Source organism: Salmo salar, chromosome ssa09 (assembly GCF_905237065.1).
Source record: "Salmo salar chromosome ssa09, Ssal_v3.1, whole genome shotgun sequence".
Classification (NCBI taxonomy): domain Eukaryota; kingdom Metazoa; phylum Chordata; class Actinopteri; order Salmoniformes; family Salmonidae; genus Salmo; species Salmo salar.
Genome location: NC_059450.1, coordinates 55,924,843 through 55,944,577, shown reverse-complemented (window position 1 = coordinate 55,944,577; position 19,735 = coordinate 55,924,843).

The window sequence follows — 19,735 nt, the reverse complement described above, 5'->3', positions numbered from 1 at the left end:
CAGCCACGCTGCTGTTCGCTAACTAAACTTTAATACTTTAATGCCTGTGTTGCATTTATTTTTCCACATTATGTATTCAGCGCTGCAGCTACATAGGGGCTACAGGACAATGTAATAGTGCCTTTTCACCGTCTTCCCATCTCCAGCCTTGTAAGCGTTCCAGGAGTAGCTGAGGAAAATGGGACAGGCGTTGAACACTCCTTCACATCCCATTGTTATGAATCTGACTCGTACCGATGCTGCTCAAAACGGCCACTTCTACAATTTACGGCGAGATAGTCCTTTGGCTTTATGAGTTGTTAAAAAAATAAAACGATCAAATTGAGCATTTTATTTTGATTGAGAGGTCTGAAAGGGAAACAATTTACATTTTGCATCAGGTAGAAAGAGGACAAGGAGCAGGGTAGAATATTCAAGCAAGCGTTAGTCAGCACTTCATTTGATTTACTTCCACAATATGTTTCAGTCTCATAAAATTGTACACACTCAAGCCAACACAATTAGATCTGTATTTCATTGCTCCGTACAACCGTTTGCCATGTCATAAAAAGGCTTTAGAATCCACTGCAACAAAGCTAACATGCCTGACATGTCTTGTCACGTAATGACTTAAGATTAATGGACCAATGTGCTCGACGCACAAATCAGTATTTTTGATATATGGAGAATGGAAGGTGTGTGTGTGCGTGTGTCTGTGAATATTTGCGTGCGTTTGCATATGTGTACACTCGCGTGTGTGTGCATGCACATGTACTGTTTAAGCATGTGTGTGTAATTAAAAAAACAGACAGTTTAAGGCAGCTTGACCAGGCTTGAACAGTGACTTCTCTGAAGTCAACTAATTGACTGAGGCATTGGGAGGCACGAGCCCTGAGCCACTGAAGATGTTACACAAGGACACCTAAACAAGAGTCCCAGGTTATCTCTCTGTGCCACACAATCGTTCCTCCACTTCTTTAACTTCCAAACAAAGGTAGTGGCCGAGACCGTAGAAAGGCAAATGATTTAGGAAGAGGCAGACGAGGACCGGAATTGTCATTTGGGCCTTCCATACATGTGGCTGAAAAGGAACGTTATCTGAGTCAGAGACAGAGACACTCTAGCTAAGCAGTTGGAAATAAGCCGGAGAGAAAGTTTGAAAAGGTGGCTAATAGACGTTTCCGAAAGGCCAGCCACGGTTCCTCTTTGGATCTGTGGTGCTTATCTGAAAGTAGGGAGAGCAGTTGGTCTGGCTGTCAAGGTCTCTGTGAGGCAGCAAAGTGTCGATGTGGGCCCGCTATGAGAGAATGTATAGCAAAAGGACCTTACTGTATATCGATTAAATAAATATTTTTTGTCATCACGTGACGCTCCAACTTTTCTCACCTTGAGACAAACCTCAGACATCACAGCCCCCAAGACCCAGTAACGTCATTGCAACCAGTTTTGTCTGCGGGGAAGAAACAAATAATTCCTATTTCACCCGTCTATAAGAGCACTCACTGTTATGTGAAGCAGAGGTATAACTTTGTCTTGAGATGAGGGACGACCAATTCAAGTGAGGTATCTTGGGATTCTCACCCAATAAATGTATGCAGTCAAACTGTCCATGTAAGGACATACCATATGTATGTAAAATGAAAGGAAACCATACGTAGAAAGGAACTGTACCGATGCCCTATAAGCAGGCAGGAAGTCATCAGGCATCGCAATACTACGCAAACCTGTGTAGCCATAACAATGGTCTGACTCTTTCCTCTCATTTAGCCACTCCGGCTGTTTATTCTAACACTCACTGCCCTCGATACAAGACGCTGCCCTCTCCTTAAGCCTCACCACACCACAGCTGTTTGACACCATCCTAGTCTGCCTGCCCTATCCAAGAGAGGTCAGAGAAAGGGATGATGTGGTTCAAGAAAATGAGGACAGCAAAACCACAGGGCATGTACAGTATATGACATTGTATAATTATCCATGACTGTTTTCCACTTCTTCCTCCTGCCATATTTCATGTCTAATCTAAGAGGGGTTGATGTAGTTCTTGTGGAGATCGCCATCTCCCACTGAGTTCACAGAGATTCCTTTGTAAGGATGTGTCAATCAGGCTACAAAGCGGCACCGTCAACTGCATTAATTAACTGCATTCTGTAATCCTCTTGATGCAGGTGCATTTATGTGCTGCCATGTCATTACTTCTGAGTTCTGACCACTTTCACATAAATCAGAAGCTGTTGGCATTGATGATATAATGGATAGGCTGCAAAACCTTGAGTAACAGTAAATCGAAAAGGACTCTGATATTACAGTACATTCTGTCTCACTTCTGAAACCAAACTCCTACATCCTTTAAATCCTTCTGACACACTCTCCGAGGGTGTCTCAGGGAGAGTTGGGATATGCAAAAAACTAATTTCCAATTCACACGTGTATCATAATGGAATAGGACAAACATAAGTAACCACCAAATTATTATTAATATTATTACATCCTTTAAATTCATGCTGCATGTCTGGAGGACAAGTCATGACCTACAGCCTGGGTCATCATATGTCCCCTTTCCTCAAAACTGGACATCAAAAAAGTCCTGCTGATTTTCATTCTTCTTTAATCAGGGACTGATTCAGACTTGGAACACCACCCGGCAGGCAAAACTGGTATGTTTATAAATATCATAAATATCATCGAGGCTTTTTGCAGCACCCCCTGATAAATCAAAGAATAACAATACTAAATAATAAAAATTATAATATTCCTGAAAATGTGTGAACTAGGCCTTTATTACTCCTGTATGAGCGGAGACCCATGCTGTGGGAAATATATAAAAACTGCTTTGAAAGTTGTGGGTGCAATTTTCGAAAATTGTTTAGATGACTCAGTGCCAGGGGGCAAGATATCAAATCCCCAAAACATACTATTTTTGGCCTAAGTGCCATCTCACCCAAATCTTTTTCGGCATCTTTGTTACCCACATACTTTGAGACAGAATACTTCTGACTGCTTAGAAAACACATTGGGAAGTGAGAGAATTGTATGTCTTCCTTTTTTGGAGAACGAAAGAAAATGACCACTTACCACAGCACCAACAGCTGCAGATGACATAGGATTGCTTTTCCTAGCAACCTGGCTCAGATTTTGACTAAGCCTCTTGGTAAGACACATGGTAGACAAATCAGATGACATTTTAAAAAGGTAAATAACAAACCGTCAAATTTAAACTTCTTGGGGGGGAATTCCCCCTTACCTCTCAATTAACTCTCCTTAATATAGCCAGGTCACCTGTGATACAAGTAAGTATTTGACCTCCATCCATGTCTGAGGACGTCCGGAGATGACGTGGAAACCGGCCACTAGGGGCAACAGTGAGTGCTGCTGCCATCAAGTAGGTTTTGGTTTTGCTTGGGCATTGTGGACGGGGATGGCGGATGGGCGTATGCAAATGTTACAAATTCGAATCCAGTAATATAAAGATTTTTGTAAGCATCTGCCTCTAATTCCAAAGGTTGCAAGTTAGATTCCAGCGATAGAAAGTTGTTTTTCAGATTTTTGTTTTAAGCCTATCCCAAACTTTAACCCTTACCTTAACCATTTGGATTTAATGCCTAACCTTATGATTTCGGAGTTAATGTCTAAATTAAATAGTTAATGCCTTAACTTAACCTTTGAGAAACATGGATGAACGTCTGACGTGAGACTGTGAGAGCTGGTTGCCTTAATCACCTCTGGTGATGGGTAGTCATTTACTATATGTCAACCCTTTCATTTAGTCAGTGCCTGTTGACATTCATGTGGATTGGTGGTCTACATTGGCTGCCTTGGATATTGAAAGAATGCTTTAGGCCTGCTATCTCATGCTAGAGTCTGTCACATTGAATAAAGCCTTGCCGTCAACACGGAGTAAGAGCAAGCGATACAACATCTCCCTGAATTTATCATCTACTTTTGGGAAAATTCCTTTCTGGCGCTTCATACACATGCAATAATATGATATAAACCTTCTCACTAGAAAGCATTTTGTGCTTTCGAAAGTTTGCCTAAAGCCAGACTTTTGGAGATCAAAATGTGAACAGGCAAATGGAGAAAGGCCATGAGGATTCGACTTAAAGGGAGGAGTGCAATCTTTATGTATGAGGTGCTTAAATATGAGCAGGCACGTTCTTCATTGCATATGGGATCATCTCTTTGAATAGGCTTATCTGCATACCTTTTAAATAACTCTCGTAGAATTGGTTTTGTTTATGGTTTCTTCATACCACGTCCTAAGTAGATTGTGTATTTCTATAGGCCAACAATTGGAAATTAAAAATATATCCTTTAATGTTGTGATTTAGATCATAAGGTTCATCACTCTATCGTTTACCTTAGAATAAAGAGATCATTTGTGAATCTAACTTCACGCCCTCATCTTCATTATCTTAAACCTTCCATTGATTTTATGTCTCACCATCCACCATTTTGATTTGGAACAACTTTGTTGTCTAACCTCTGTTTTTGACCTTAACATATGCTGCTCCTGATCCAAGAGGAGGGACCATTGAAAGGTTTAACCGGATTAATTTCTACAAGATAAACCCTGTAAAGAAAGAGCCCAAATCCTTTCACTTCTTTCATGAAACCCATATATCTTTTGTATGATCAAAAAGAGGAGCAGAGGATACACTGCATGCATTGTATAGAACAGCATTGCTCTTACAGTACATCCACACTGCCAAGGAAACCACCAAATAAAGTGATACTTTGACCTCGCCTTCATGTCGGTTTGTTAAGTAGTGTGAAGATAATAGCCTCTTTAGGCCATGAACAACATGGATTGCTGCACAAAACCTTTAGTATTCCTCTGAACCAGCATGTGTGGCGTTAAGTCTGCTGTTATGCTATGGAGGATCAGTGGAAGAGAGGTTAGCTACAAACACGGAGCATTACAGCCACAGGTCAATCCCTCCTTGGGGGCTTTAGACTTGGGCAATTGTGTACTTCATGGATGTGTGTGTGTGTGTGTGCCAATTTCAGAGAGAAGTGGAGGGTCAACACCTTGGAAGGTACACCTAAGCCTGCTTTATGGCCACTTTATCTTGGATTGTAACACACATAAACTACAGAGCTAACAGGTGGGTCACAAAGAGGCAAATAATGGTGCAGTACAAAAGTGGTGTGCAGAACTGCATTTTGGGAACACAGCTTGTCGGTCCTTGTCACAAATGGGCCATTGCAGCAGACGACCACACCAGGTTCCACTCCTATCAGTTAAAAACAAGAACAATCAGCTCCAGTGGGCACGCAATCACCAACTCTGGACAATTGAGGAGTGGAAAAACATTGCCTGGTCTGACGAATCCTGGTTCCTGTTGTGTTATGCTGATGGCAGAGTCAGGATTTGGCGTAAGCTGCATGAGTCCATGGCCCCATCCTGCCTGGTGTCAATAGTACAGGCTGATGGCAGTAGTGTAATGTTTTCCTGGCATACGTTAGGTCCCTTGATACCAATTGAGCAACGTTTCCATGCCCTGAAGAATTCAGGCTATTCTGGAGGCAAAGGGGAGTCCGACCTGGTATTCGGTCCACTGAGTGTAGGTCCTTAAACTATTTGCTAATAATTAGTTGTCTTTTTCTGAGAGCCTATTTATACTTTATGAATATATTCCTGCCATTGGTAGCCATTCCAACAGTACCTGATGCTCATTAAGATCGCAAAATAGCCTAGAACATACCAATGATAAAAGAATAAGCACACAACAAAGGATGTTAAAATAAATATATTGGAGGTTTTATTCACAAAAACTGTTGTGAAAGAACTTTTGCAAGGACTTGAGGAAGAGTTGTATTATGAATGTTTTTTTAATGTTGTCAACCTCGCAAACACAGACTAATCATAAAACAGAGAATAATAGCAGATGTCGCCTACATCTGGCTGAACCGGACAGTTTTTCTCTGGTGGATTTTTATTCCTTAATTACAACTGATATGTGATTGCGGTAGAAATGTTACATGTTTGATTTGCAGCAAGAAATGTTACATGTATAACTTTAAATTGCTTCCAATGTCTTTTAACCTCTGACTATTTTTCACACTATTTTCATTTGGTGGCACATTAACTAGGCTTTTAAAGGTAGTAAATCTTTAAAAGTAATGGGATAGCAAAAGAATGTATTTAGATATTTGTTTCCTTACATCGTAAGCAGTGAATGGACTGCTCTTAGGGATAGGGTTAGTGTGAAAGTTTCAGTGTTTGGGTTTTCGTTACTGATTATTTGGACGTACCAGGATTGGGGCGAAGGCGGTGTTTAAACTGTGACTGCTTCTCGCTTGTGGTGAAATTAGCTGAGGGATGGAGCTGGAGAAATGTAACCACTAGACAGAGCTATGAATCCAAGGACTCACCATTCATGATATCAAAATAATATTTGTAACTGTCACGTCCTGACCAGTATAAGGGTTATTTGTTATTGTAGTTTGGTCAGGACGTGGCAGAGGGTATTTTGTTTATGTGGTTCGGGGTGGTGATTTATTTAGTAGGGTGTTGGTTTAGTTAGTTCCGGGTTTTTGGGGTTATGTTCTAGGTTTGTATTTCTATGTTGTCTCTAGTCTTTGGGGTTGGACTCTCAATTGGAGGCAGGTGTTTTCTAGTTGCCTCTGATTGAGAGTCCTATATATGGGTATGTGTTTGGTTAAGTGTTGGTGGGAGATTGTTTCTTGTTTTGCCTGTGTGAGCCTGACAAGACTGTTTTGTTGTTCGTGCGTTCTTCGTTTTGTTGTTTTGGTGTTCTCTTTATTTAAAATAAATATCAAGATGAGCATCCACATTCCTGCTGCGTTTTGGTCCTCTATTCCCGACGACAACCGTTACAGTAACCATATTTTGAGGCTATACAGTGTTTGTTTATATTTACTTTGTTTACAAATATTGGAGCAAAACAAGCTTATACTGTATTTTGGATTCTGATGGGGTGCGACAGTTGAAATAAGCTCATAAGTTATTTTGTTCAACAATCAACGGGTTCATATCATTAATTTATACAGTTGAAGTCAGAAGTTTACATACACCTTAGCCAAATACATTTAAACTCAATTCCTGACATTTAATTCTAATAACAATTCCCTGTCTTATGTTGGTTAGGATCACCACTTTATTTCAAGAATGTGAAATGTCAGAATAATAGTAGAGAGAATGAAATATTTCAGCTTTTATTTCTTTCATCACATTCCCAGTGGGTCAGAAGTTTACATACACTCAATTAATATTTGGTAGCATTGCCTTTAAATTGTTTAACTTGGGTTAAACATTTCGGGTAGCTTTCCACAAGCTTCCCACAATGAGTTGGGTGAATTTTGGCCCATTCATCCTGACAGAGCTGGTGTAACTGAGTCAGGTTTGTAGGCCTCCTTGCTCGCACATGCTTTTTCAGTTCTGCCCACAAATGTTCTATAGGGTTGAGGTCAGAGCTTTGTGATGTCCACTCCAATACCTTGACTTTGTTGTCCTTAAGCCATTTTGCCACAACTTTGGAAGTATGCCTGGAGTCATTGTACATTTGTAAGACCCATTTGTGACCAAGCTTTAACTTCCTGACTGATGTCTTGAGATGTTGCTTCAATATATCCACATAATTTCCCTTCCTCATGTTGCCATCTATTTTGTTAAGTACACCAGTCCCTCCTGCAGCAAAGCACCCCCACAACATGATGCTGCCACCCCCGTGCTTCGCAGTTGGGATGGTGTTCTTCGGCTTGCAAGCCTCCCCCTTTTCCCTCCAAACATAAAGATGGTCATTATGTACAAACAGTTCGATTTTTGTTTCATCAGTCCAGAGGACATTTCTCCAAAAAGTATGATCTTTGTCCCCATGTGCAGTTGCAAACCGTTGTCTGGCAGTTTTATGGTGGTATTGGAGCAGTGGCTTCTTCCTTGTTGAGTGGCCTTTATTGTTATGTCGATATAGGACTCGTTTTACTGTGGATATAGATACTTTTGTACCTGTTTCCTCCAGCATTTTCACAATGTCCTTTGCTGTTGTTCTGGGATTGATTTGCACTTTTTGCACCAAAGTACGTTCATCTCTAGGAGACAGAACGCATCTCCTTCCTGAGCAGTATGACGGCTGCGTGGTCCCATGGTGTTTATTCTTGCGTACTATTGTTTGTACAGATGAACGTGGTACCTTCAGGCATTTGGAAATTGCTCCCAAGGATGAACCAGACTTGTGGAGTTCTACCATTTTTTTTCTTAGGTCTTGGCTGATTTCTTTAGATTTTCCCAAGATTTCAAGCAAAGAGGCACTGAGATTGACTCAAATCATGTCAATTAGCCTATCGGAAGCTTCTAAAGCCATCACATCGTTTTCTGGAATTTTCCAAGCTGTTTAAAGGCACAGTCAACTTAGTGTATGTAAACTTCTGACCCACTGGAATTGTGATACAATGAATTATAAGTGAAATAATCTGTCTGTAAACAATTGTTGGAAAAATTACTTGTGTCATGCACAAAGTAGGTGTCCTAACCGACTTGCCAAAACTATAGTTTGTTAACAAGAAATTTGTGGAGTCGTTGCAAAACAAATTTTAATGACTCCAAACTAAGTGTATGTAAACTTCCGACTTCAACTGTAAATCCGAAAATTGACGTAGCAAATGCAGATTGTCCCTTTAATCACGCAGCTGACCAAATTACATAAGATTTTAGTTCTGGGTTGATGGAGCTTAGACTGCTCTAAGGTGTGACTGCAATCCACACTTTAGTTTTGGTAGATAAGTAATTGCCAAGATATGCACGCTTATGTTAGTATTTTGGGACTAAAAACTTTATTTTACTCAGCATAGAGCTGCACATCAGACAATTACAACAGTGTGACTGTTTTGGAATTACATTTCCAAAATATTTTCATAAGCATCCTCTGTATTGTGTGATTATTGTTTAATCATTGATTTGTTCTAGGGACCATTTTGAGAGCTTAAGGAGCATCAGGTACTGCTGGAATGTCTACAAATGGCATGTCCATTTTTTTGGTGCAAAATTACAATGGTCACTCAAAACATTTATAAGGGATTTATAATGTTTCAATAGCGCACACTTTAGTTGAGGCCATGCAAAAAGACCTAACGAATGATTAGTAAATGCTTTATAAGGACCTATATTAAATATATTGTGAATGATCTCGTTAATCAGTCTTAAATACTTTAAAGGTTGTTTATAAATGTGTGAATAACTATGTTACTAAAATTTACAAATGTGGGAGTAATGATTAATAAATGAATGAACTATTTACTAATCCATTATAAATGCTTTATTACGTGGAGTTATTATAAAGTGCTACCAACAACCCTGATAACAGACAACCTTTGCTGCAAAAACGCTCTGTGGTTGTTGTTGTTGACTTGAAAAGTGTGTCGCGTGTACATTAATGTTTCAAAGTGTCTGTGATTTAGAGGGTGATACAGGTATGCGACAGGGATGAAAGTAGCTCGGGACAAGACCTAAGTAGGTCTAAATGCATGTTTGGTTATATAAAGGCGGCAGATAGGACTTTCCATTGGGGCTGTATAGGTAGAAGGGACATGTTTAGTTATATTAAAGTTTCTGGGAGCTCCTTTACAGGACTTTCCATCAGAGGTAGAGCAGTATGCAGTGCCTTCAGGATGTATTCATACCCCTTGACTTTTTCCACATTTTGTTGTGTTAGTGCCTGAATTCAAAATTGGTTAAATAAATAAAATTCTCACCCATCTAAATACAATAACCTATAATGACATAGTGAAAACCTGTTTTTAGAAATGTTTGCAAATATATTGAAAATGAAAATCAGAAATATCTAATTCACATAAGTAGTCACATCCCTGAGTCAATACTTTGAATAAGCACCTTTGGCAGTGATTACACCTGTGAGTCTTTCTGGGTAAGGCTCTAGGAGCTTTCCACACCTGGATCGTGCAACATTTGCCAATTATTATTTTCAAAATTCTTCAAGCTCTGTCAAATTCGTTGTTGATCATTGCTAGACAACCATTCACAGGTCTTATCATAGATTTTCAAAACTCGGCCCCTCAGGAACATTCACTGTCTTCTTGGTAAGCAACTCCAGTGTAGATTTGGCCTGGTGTTTCAGGTTATTGTCCTATTGAAAGGTGAATTAATCTCCCCGTGCCCGGTTGAAAGCACACACCAGGTTTTCCTCTAGGATTTTGCCTGTGCTTAGCTGCATTCTATTTCTTTTTTATACTGAAAAACTCACCTTTCTTTAATGTTTACAAGAATACCCATAACATGATGCAACCACCACTATGCTTGAAAATATGGAGAGTGGTACTCAGTAAGGTGTTGTATTGGATTTACCCCAAACATAACACTTTGTATTTCAATCCTCAGTTTTCTTTTATTACAGCCATTAAACTCTGTAACTGTTTTAAAGTCACCATTTGCCTCATGGTGAAATCACTGAGCAGTTTCCTTCCTTTCAGCAACTGAGTTAGGAAGGATGCCTGTATCGTTGCAGTGACTGGGTGTGTTGATACACGTTCCAAAGTGTAAGGGCTAGGGGTCCCGCTAGGACAACTTCTTGTGAAATTGGAGGGCGCGCAATTCAAATAAATAATCATAAATAATATGGATTTTAAACATTTATGTACATTATATTGGCTGAAAGATTACATTTTTGTTAATCTAACTGCACTGTCCGATTTACAGTAGCTATTACAGCGAAAACATGCCATGCGATTGTTTGAGGACGGCGGCCCACATCAAAATATTTTTCCACCGGCACAGGTTTCATACATTCACAAATAACGATTAAATTACTTTTTGAAAATCTTCCTCTGATTTGTCATCCAAAGGGTCCCAGCTATAACATGTAGCGTTGTTAGATAAAATCCTTCTTTATATCCCAAAAAGTATTTTTAGTTGGTGCCATCGATTTGAGTAATCCACTCGTTCAACATGCAGAGAAAAGAATCCGAAAATCTACCCATAAACTTTGTTTCAACAAGTCAAAATACGTTACTATTTACTCCTCAGATACCCTAAAATGTAATCAAACTACAATATTTCTTAGGGAAAGAAGTATGTTCAATAGGAAACTGATTTTAGCAGGTGTGTAATGTCTTCATAGCGCGCGCAAACACACATTTCCAAGACTGTGTCCTTCTGCTAAAACTGATATTTCTTATTCATTTTTGAAGTTACAAGTCTGAAACCATGAAAATAGACTGCTGACACCCTGTGGAAGCCATAGGAATTGCATCCAGGGAGCTAATTTTCAATATGACCTTTCTCTTGAATTTCTAAGACGACGGTCTCTCAATTTGTTTAAATTCTGGTTGGTTTTTCTTTGGATTTTATCCTACCATATCTATTGTGTTATATTATCCTACATTATTTTAACATTTCTACCAACTTCAAAGTGTTTTCTTTCCAATGGTACCATTGGCAGCGGCAGCGTAGCCTAGTGGTTAGAGTGTTGGACTAGTGACCGAAAGGTTGCAAGATTGAATCCCCAAGCTGACAAAGTACAAATCTGTTGTTCTGCCCCTGAACAAGGCAGTTAACCCACTGTTCCTAGGCTGTCATTGAAAATAAGAATTTGTTCTTAACTGACTTGCCTAGTTAAATAAAGGTAAAATTATATGCATATCCTGGCAGTTTACTTTGGGCATGTCGTTCAGACAGGACCCATCTACCAATATATGCCCTTCTTTGCGAAGCATTTGAAAACCTCCCTGGTCTTTGTGGATGAATCTGTTTTTAATTTTTTTTATTCATTCCTCATTGTGTGGGGTACAGAGATGAGGTAGTCATTAGAAAATCATGTTAAACACTATTTTTGCAGACAGAGTCCTGCATCTTATTTTGTGACTTGTTAAGAACATTTATTTTTAAATGGAGATTGCATGGCTGTGTGTTTGATTTTATACACCTGTCAGCAAAAGGTGTATAGCCAAATCCATTCACTTGAAGTGTCCACATACTTTTGTGTATATACACTACCGTTCAAACGTTTGGGGTCACTTAGAAATGTCCTTGTTTTTGAAAGAAAAGCACATTTTTTGTCCATTAAAATAACATCAAATTGATCACAAACATTGTTAATGTTGTAAATGACTATTGTAGCTGAAAATGGCAGATTTTTTATGGAATTTTTACATAGGCGTACAGAGGCCCATTATCAGCAACCATCACTCCTGTGTTCTAATGGCACGTTGTGTTAGTTAATCCAAGTTTATAATTTTAAAAGGCTAATTGATCATTAGAAAACCCTCTTGCAATGATGTTAGCACAGCTGAAAACTGTTGTTCTGATAAAGAAGCAATAAAACTGGCCTTCTTTAGACTATCTGGAGCATCAGCATTTGTGGGTTTGATTACAGGCTCAAAATGGCCAAGAACAAAGAACTTTCTTCTGAAACTCGTCAGTCTATTCTTGTTCTGAGAAATGAAGGCTATTCCATGCGAGAAATTGCCAAGAAACTGAAGATCTTAAAACTATGAAGTAACACATATGGAATCATCTAGTAACCCAAAAAGTTTAAAACAAATCAAAATATATTTTATATTTGAGATTGTTCTAAGTAGCCACCCTTTGCCTTGATGACAGCTTTGCACACTCTTGGCATTCTCTCAAATGTTTTGCAAGAGAAAACAAAAACAAGCATTTCTTATTGGAGAAGGTCAGGTAGTTCCTCCCTGTTTCAGTATGTTTTCTTCCATTTGTTGTCTAATCAATACAGCCCTGTTTTTAATGGGTATTGACATATTTTGTGGACTTCTTATGTAAAATATGTGTCAGTGTATGAGCAGGAAAAATGCTCACCCCTGCTTACGTGTAGACCCACCAGAGTACGCACACACAAAAACACTAAAGGTACACAGCAGAAGTGACAGTGACAGCTCCCGAGTTTCAAATTCACAACTTGATTTGTGGCCGAGTGAGCCCTCCCCAAGCTAATGGGGCAGGGATGTCACGCGCCATTAATTTTCGCCTATATTTGGACGGCGCTGCGCTCTCCACATCACCTTGTGTCTCTAGGTGGGTGATAGATGTATCCCTGGCCCCAGATGTCAGCACTCCTGTTTGGGGGGACGTAGCAGCCAAGCAAGCCTAGGTGTGCAGCTCCACTCTCAGGGAAAATTATGCTGTCAGCACAAGTGCTGCTGCCAACAAACACCATCCTTATTTCCCTCCCCCTCCTCCTTATTTTTCCTTCACTATTTTCATATTCTCCCCCTCCCCTTGATTGTGATTCCACCATCACTTCCTCTGAGCCCATTCCACGGCCTCATCTCAACCTGATCCACCTCCATCATCAGTGCTTCCACCCCCGTCCTCCTTTTCTTTTCCCTTGTTTCCTATCCTCGTCCATTTTGCCTCCACCAGCATCTCTTCTCACCCCATTCCACAACTCTGGTCTCAACACAGCTCCACTTCCCTTAACACGGGATTCCATCCATCCTCCATCACTCCTTCCCTCCATTGCAGGTTGTTACCATGGAGCTGTTGGCTACAAGACATGATTGGAGGGGTAAAAGAAAGCGAGAGAGAGAGAGAGAGAGAGAGAGAGAGAGAGGTGGGTCAGTGGATGTGTCAAAACTCACGTAGCCACCATCCCCAGGTTCCAGGGGACTCAACAGTGGCAGGTGGAGCAACTCATAAGCCATTTTTACAGTCACAATATTCTAACTCTTTCCTGGCTTCTACTATGTCTGCTGAACGATAAAATAAGAACAGCTTTTCATTTCAAAGTGAAAGGGAGAGAGTGAGGAAGAGAAGGAGAGAGAGAGCGAGAGAGAGAGAGAAAGAAAAACAAAGAAAAAGAGAGATTATGCAAAAGCTTGTGATTGTCAGCTTCACATTTGCCTGTTGCCCAATCATAGCATCAGAATCTAATGCATCTTTATTAAGCTGGCTTCAGTGCAGAAGGAACAGGCAGATAATTGTCACACAAACACAAAAAAGGGTGAGAGTTTAATCAGGCGTTTTCTCCCCACGAATAGATTAAAAACATTAGCAAGACATGTATCTCTTTAGGAGGCGTCAGGGGCACATGGCGGAATCCGCGGGGAAGATGAATGACTTGAACAGAGGAAATTTGATGGTCAGGCCCCGTGAGTGATTTGTCAGGTCGCGCTCCTACCCTTTGATCTCCCAATTTACAAACCCATTCATGGATTCCTTTATCACTCCTTGCTTTGTGTTCCTCCTCTTCAGAAAATAGTGCCTGCGAGGAGTCCCTATTCAGATTGGTGATTGAGGAGTCAGTGGTGGCATCAAAAGATAAACTAAAGTGGATATACGAGAATGTACAGAAAATGACTTGCCTTACAAATGACAAAGCACTTTGGTGTTCTTTGAAAGGCTATATCCCCAGTTGGAAGTATTGAGCATGAAATAGATTTCACCCCCAGGACCCCCTACTTTGGTGTCTCATTTTATACACCCTTTGCCGTTTCTATGCTTTACAACTCTGTAATATGTGACAGATATGTGCTTGTCGGTTGTTAAATGTAAATTCACCAACTCAAAAAGACAGCCAGAAGTTTGTTGAAACCCCAATGTCTTATCACTATGCATTCAACCATCTGAACGATGTCTGTTTTTTTGTTTAGTTGTCATCCAGATGTGTTATCACTACACTTTCAACCATTTAAAAGCACAACAAAGTTCAAATGGGAATACAGTGTTAGATATTTTGTATTTATACAACAACCTAATGCATTTTACCTAATGCATTCTATTCTCACTGTGCTTCATCTAATAGCACAGCCAAATTACCTGGATTGCGGCTGAGATTACATTAAAAGTACATAGTGCAAGTAATCATGGCTGTTTGAGATTCTGTGCAGATTATTATAGCAATTGAGAAGATCGCCAAAGACCTGCAACATGCACACTTCCTATGATTACATAAGAAGACATTTATAGTTACAGAAGCCTTAAAATGTGGCCATGGATGTGTTACTCATTTTAAAAGGACACTTCAGGATTTTGGCAATGAGGAGCTTTAACTACACTGACCAAAAATATAAACGCAACATGCAACTATTTCAAATATTTTATTGAGTTACAGTTCATAATAACTCATAACACATCTCCTTCACATAGAGTTGATCAGGCTGTTGATAGTGGTCTGTGGAATGTTGTCCCAATGTCTGTGAGAAGTTACTGGATATTGGCGGGAACTGGGACACGCTGTCGTACACGTCAATCCAGAGCATCCCAAACATGCGCAATGGGTGACATGTCTTGTTGAGTATGCAGGCCATGGAAGAATTGGGACATTTTCAGCTTCCAGGAATTGTGTACAGATCCCTGCGACATGGGGCCATGCATGCTGAAACATGAGGTGATGGCGGTGGATGAATGGGACGACAATGGGCCTCAGTATTTTGTGGTCTTTGTGCATTCAAATTGCCATCGATAAAATGCAACTGTGTTCGTTGTCTGTAGCTTGGCACCAGCATGCCAGTGGCTACTGAATGTGAGCATTTTCTCACTAAAGTTGGTTTCGACGCCAAACTGCAGTCAGGTCAAGACCCTGGTTAGGACGATGAGCAAGCAGATGAGCTTCCCTGAGACGGTTTCTGATAGTTTGTGCAGAAACTTACATTTGGTTGTAATTACTGCCAACTTCTCTAAAACGATGTTGGAGGCAGCTTATGGTAGAGAAATACACTTTTTGTGCATATGGAACATTTTGGTGGTCTGTTATTTTAGCTCATGAAACATGGGACCAACACTTTACATGTTGAATTTATATTTTGTTCAGTATATTTCCCTAGAGTCAGATGAACTCATGGATACCAGTTTGTCTACAAATGAATAATTGATTTGTTGTCTATGTCACATCTACTCCCGCCCCGGTGCTCTACTCACCTGTCTACTAACCACCGGTCATGGCAACCCATCACTACGCACACCTGCGCCTCATTATTAGCCACACCTGGACCTTATCACTTCCCTGATTACTCCCCCTATATATAGCCCTCGGTCATTTCCCGTCAGGCGTTCTTGTCTCTGTACGCCTTCACCTTCAGGACAGCCGCAGCATCCAACGGATGGAATGAGCCGGCACTCAGCACCCTATTCCGAAGAGGGTTGCGCGAGGATATCCAGACAGAGTTGGCGTGCCAAAATGACACCCTGTCCTTGTACACACATATCGTGATGGCCATATTTCTGGATAACCTTTGGCGCGAGTTTCGGTACCACCATCACCACTCTCCCTCCTTCGTTGACCAATCTGAGTCAGAGCCTGAACTCATGTGTCACAATCGTTATATAAATAAATAAAGCCCGTCTGGTGTTCAACCTTCCCAAGTTCTCTCACGTCACCCCGCTCCTCCGCTCTCTCCACTGGCTTCCAGTTGAAGCTCGCATCCGCTACAAGACCATGGTGATTGCCTACGGAGCTGTGAAGGGAACAGCACCTCCATACCTTCAGGCTCTGATCAGGCCCTACACCCAAACAAGGGCACTGCGTTCATCCACCTCTGGCCTGCTGGCCCCCCTACCTCTGAGGAAGCACAGTTCCCGCTCAGCCCAGTCAAAACTGTTCGCTGCTCTGGCACCGCAATGGTGGAACAAGCTCCCTCACGACGCCAGGACAGCGGAGTCAATCACCACCTTCCGGAGACACCTGAAACCCCACCTCTTTAAGGAATACCTAGGATAGGATAAAGTAATCCTTCTAACCCCCCCCTTAAAAGATTTAGATGCACTATTGTAAAGTGGTTGTTCCACTGGATATCATAAGGTGAATGCACCAATTTGTAAGTCGCTCTGGATAAGAGCGTCTGCTAAATGACTTAAATGTAAAATGTAAATGTAATAAATAATCAGACCAAGGCGCAGAGTGAGTAAAGTTCCACATATTTATTACAGTGAAACTTCAAAACAACAAAGAATTAATGAACGTGCAATATGTAGCGCACATAGGCACTCATACAAACAATATCCCACAACGCAGGTGGGAAAAGGGACACACTAAGTATGATCCCCAACTAGAGGCAACGATATTCAGCTGCCTCCAATTGGGAACCATACTCACACACCAACATAGAACTATAATAACTAGAAACCCCCCCTAGTCACTCTCTGAACCCCGAGGGCTCTCTATGGTCAGTGCGTGACATCATGGAGGTAGGGGCTCTATGTGGTTGAGCGACACCGTCGAAGACATCTGGGGCTCTGTCCCTATTGCGGACAGGAGGGGCACCAGCTTCAGGAGGGGCACCAACTATTCACTATTCACTACTATGTCCCAACCCAGTGTCCACAAGGGCAGAAGGACAGTCCCGTGATTATCCATCTCCTTTCTAATATCCATATCACTAGCTGGCTGTTCCGCATATGTTGTATCTACTGCTCAAATCAAATTTTATCTGTCACATACACATGGTTAGCAGATGTTAATGCGAGTGTAGCGAAATGCTTGTGCTTCTAGTTCCGACCATGCAGCAATATATATTTTAATTTTTCAAGAGGACTCCTGTGCCACTGGGAATTTCATTGACCAGGCCCTTGCCTCCTCACTGAAAAATCGCTCCTCTCTCCATTTCCGGTTCAAGCATTGGATGGTCGACCACTGGGATCTGGCACTGTCGCACACATCACAGCACCATTTACCCTCACTGTGGGACCTATGCACCAGGAAAGCCTTTCCTTCCTCATCATCACTGCACCCACGCACAAAGTTATCCTCAGCCTCCCGTGGCTTCAATGTCATAACCCCACCATTTCCTGATCAAGGATAAGAATCACCACCTGGGCACCAGGATGCCGGAGGACCTGCTTTCACTCACCTTGTGGTTCCACGTCTGTTGAGAGTCAGGGTTGCACCAACCAGCCTCCAGCCTATCCCGCCCATGTCATTGGCCCTGTGTTTTGGGACGTAGACTTGGACATCCACCAGGCTCTGGAGAGGGAACCCACGCCCTCTACCTGCCCTCCTGAACGTATCTACGTCCCCTGGGAGGTAAGGGATAGGCTGTTTACCTGGGCGCACCACACCACTCACAGCTGGACGCCCAAGTATTACTCGAACTATTCACTCCATCTCTGAGAAATACTGGTGGACCACCTTGGTGCAGGACGTGGCTCACAATATCAACTCATGTTCAGTATGTGCCCAAACACAATACGCCTGGCACACTCCAGCAGAGAAGCTCCTTCCCCTTCCCATGCCTCAGCGTCCCTGGTCTCATCTGTCCATTGACTTTGTTACCGATCTCCCCTCTGACGGTTTCACCACCATTCTGGTGGTTGTGGACAGATTTTCAAAATCATGCCAGTTTATTCCTCTCTGGTCACTGTACCGCTCTCCAGGTCGCTGAGGCACTGTTCCAGCAGGTCTTTCTGGCACTACGGCCTTCCAGAGAATATCGTCTCCGACTGTGGCCCCCAAATTACGTCACGGGTATGGAGGGCTTTCATGGAGAACCTGGGGGTCACGGTCAGTCTCACTTCCGGGTACCGGCCTCAGTCCAATGGGCAGGTGGAGAGGATGAACCAGGAGCTGGGGAGGTTTCTGAGGAGTCACTGCCAGGACCTGGCAAGGGGAGTTCCCTGGGCGGAATACGGCCAGAATTCATTACGTCACTCCTCCACCGGGCTTACTCCTGTGTCCTGTGTTATTAGCCAGCCCTGGCTCTCTGCACTCCGAGCCAGACCGAAGCCCCTGCAATGGACGAATGGTTCCGGCGCGCAGAGGAAGTTTGGAGTGATGCTTATGTGAGGCTCCAGAGTGCCGTCCGTTGCCAGAAGGAGCAGGCGGATTGCCACCGCAGTGAAGTGTTCCATCCTGGTGATGTCCGTGTCCTGCCTCTCCACCAGGAACCTCCCACAACACCTGCCCTGCAAGTAGCTGAGCCTCCGGTTTGTGGGGCTATTCAAGGTCCTCCGGAGGATCAACAAGGTGACTTATAGCTTACAGCTTCCCACTAACTACCAGATATCATCTTCTTTTCATGTTTCTGTCCTCAGGCCGGTGGTTCCTGGTCCCCTGGCTGAAGCCGTCCACCACGACACCCCTCCGCCTCCTCTGAACATTTCGGGAGGTCCTGATGTCAGATCCCTTCTGGACTCCAGACGTCTTGGAGGTTGGCTTCAGTATCTGGTGGACCGGGAGGGTTAGGGTCCAGAGTAGTGGTGTTGGGTTCCGGTGGACGACATTCTAGATCCCAACATCAACCGAGAATTCCACCTCCACCGTCCTTCTGGTCAGTGTCATGCAGCGGCAAGAGCCGTGCATCGGGGGGGACACTGCCACGTCTACTCCCCCTGTCTGGCGCTCAACGTCACATGTCTACTAACCACTGGTCCTTGCAACCCATCACTACGCACACATGGCAACCCTTCATTACGCACACCTGCACCTCATTATTAGGCACACCTGGACCTTATCGTTTCCCTGATTAGTCCCACTTTATATATATATAGTACTCCGTTGTCATTTCCCATCAGGCGTTATTGTCTCTGTTTATGTTCTCATGTCCAGACACTTATCTTGTTTTTGTATCATTATGTGTTCATTTACAATAAATTCTCCAACTGCACCTGCTTCCTAACGCCCTGCATCTACATTAGTCTCTCAACTAAAGATGGTCAAAGAATAGCGCTAAATCAAAGCAAATCCAACATTAAATGCACTTTCAACAGTTTGACTTTATTTTGTTCTATTAACTTAGATTTTTGGTGGAGATGGAGGCATGAATCCAACATATTAATAATTCACTTTAAGGTTACATTTTAAAATCAACCAAAGCTTGATGCCCTAGGCTA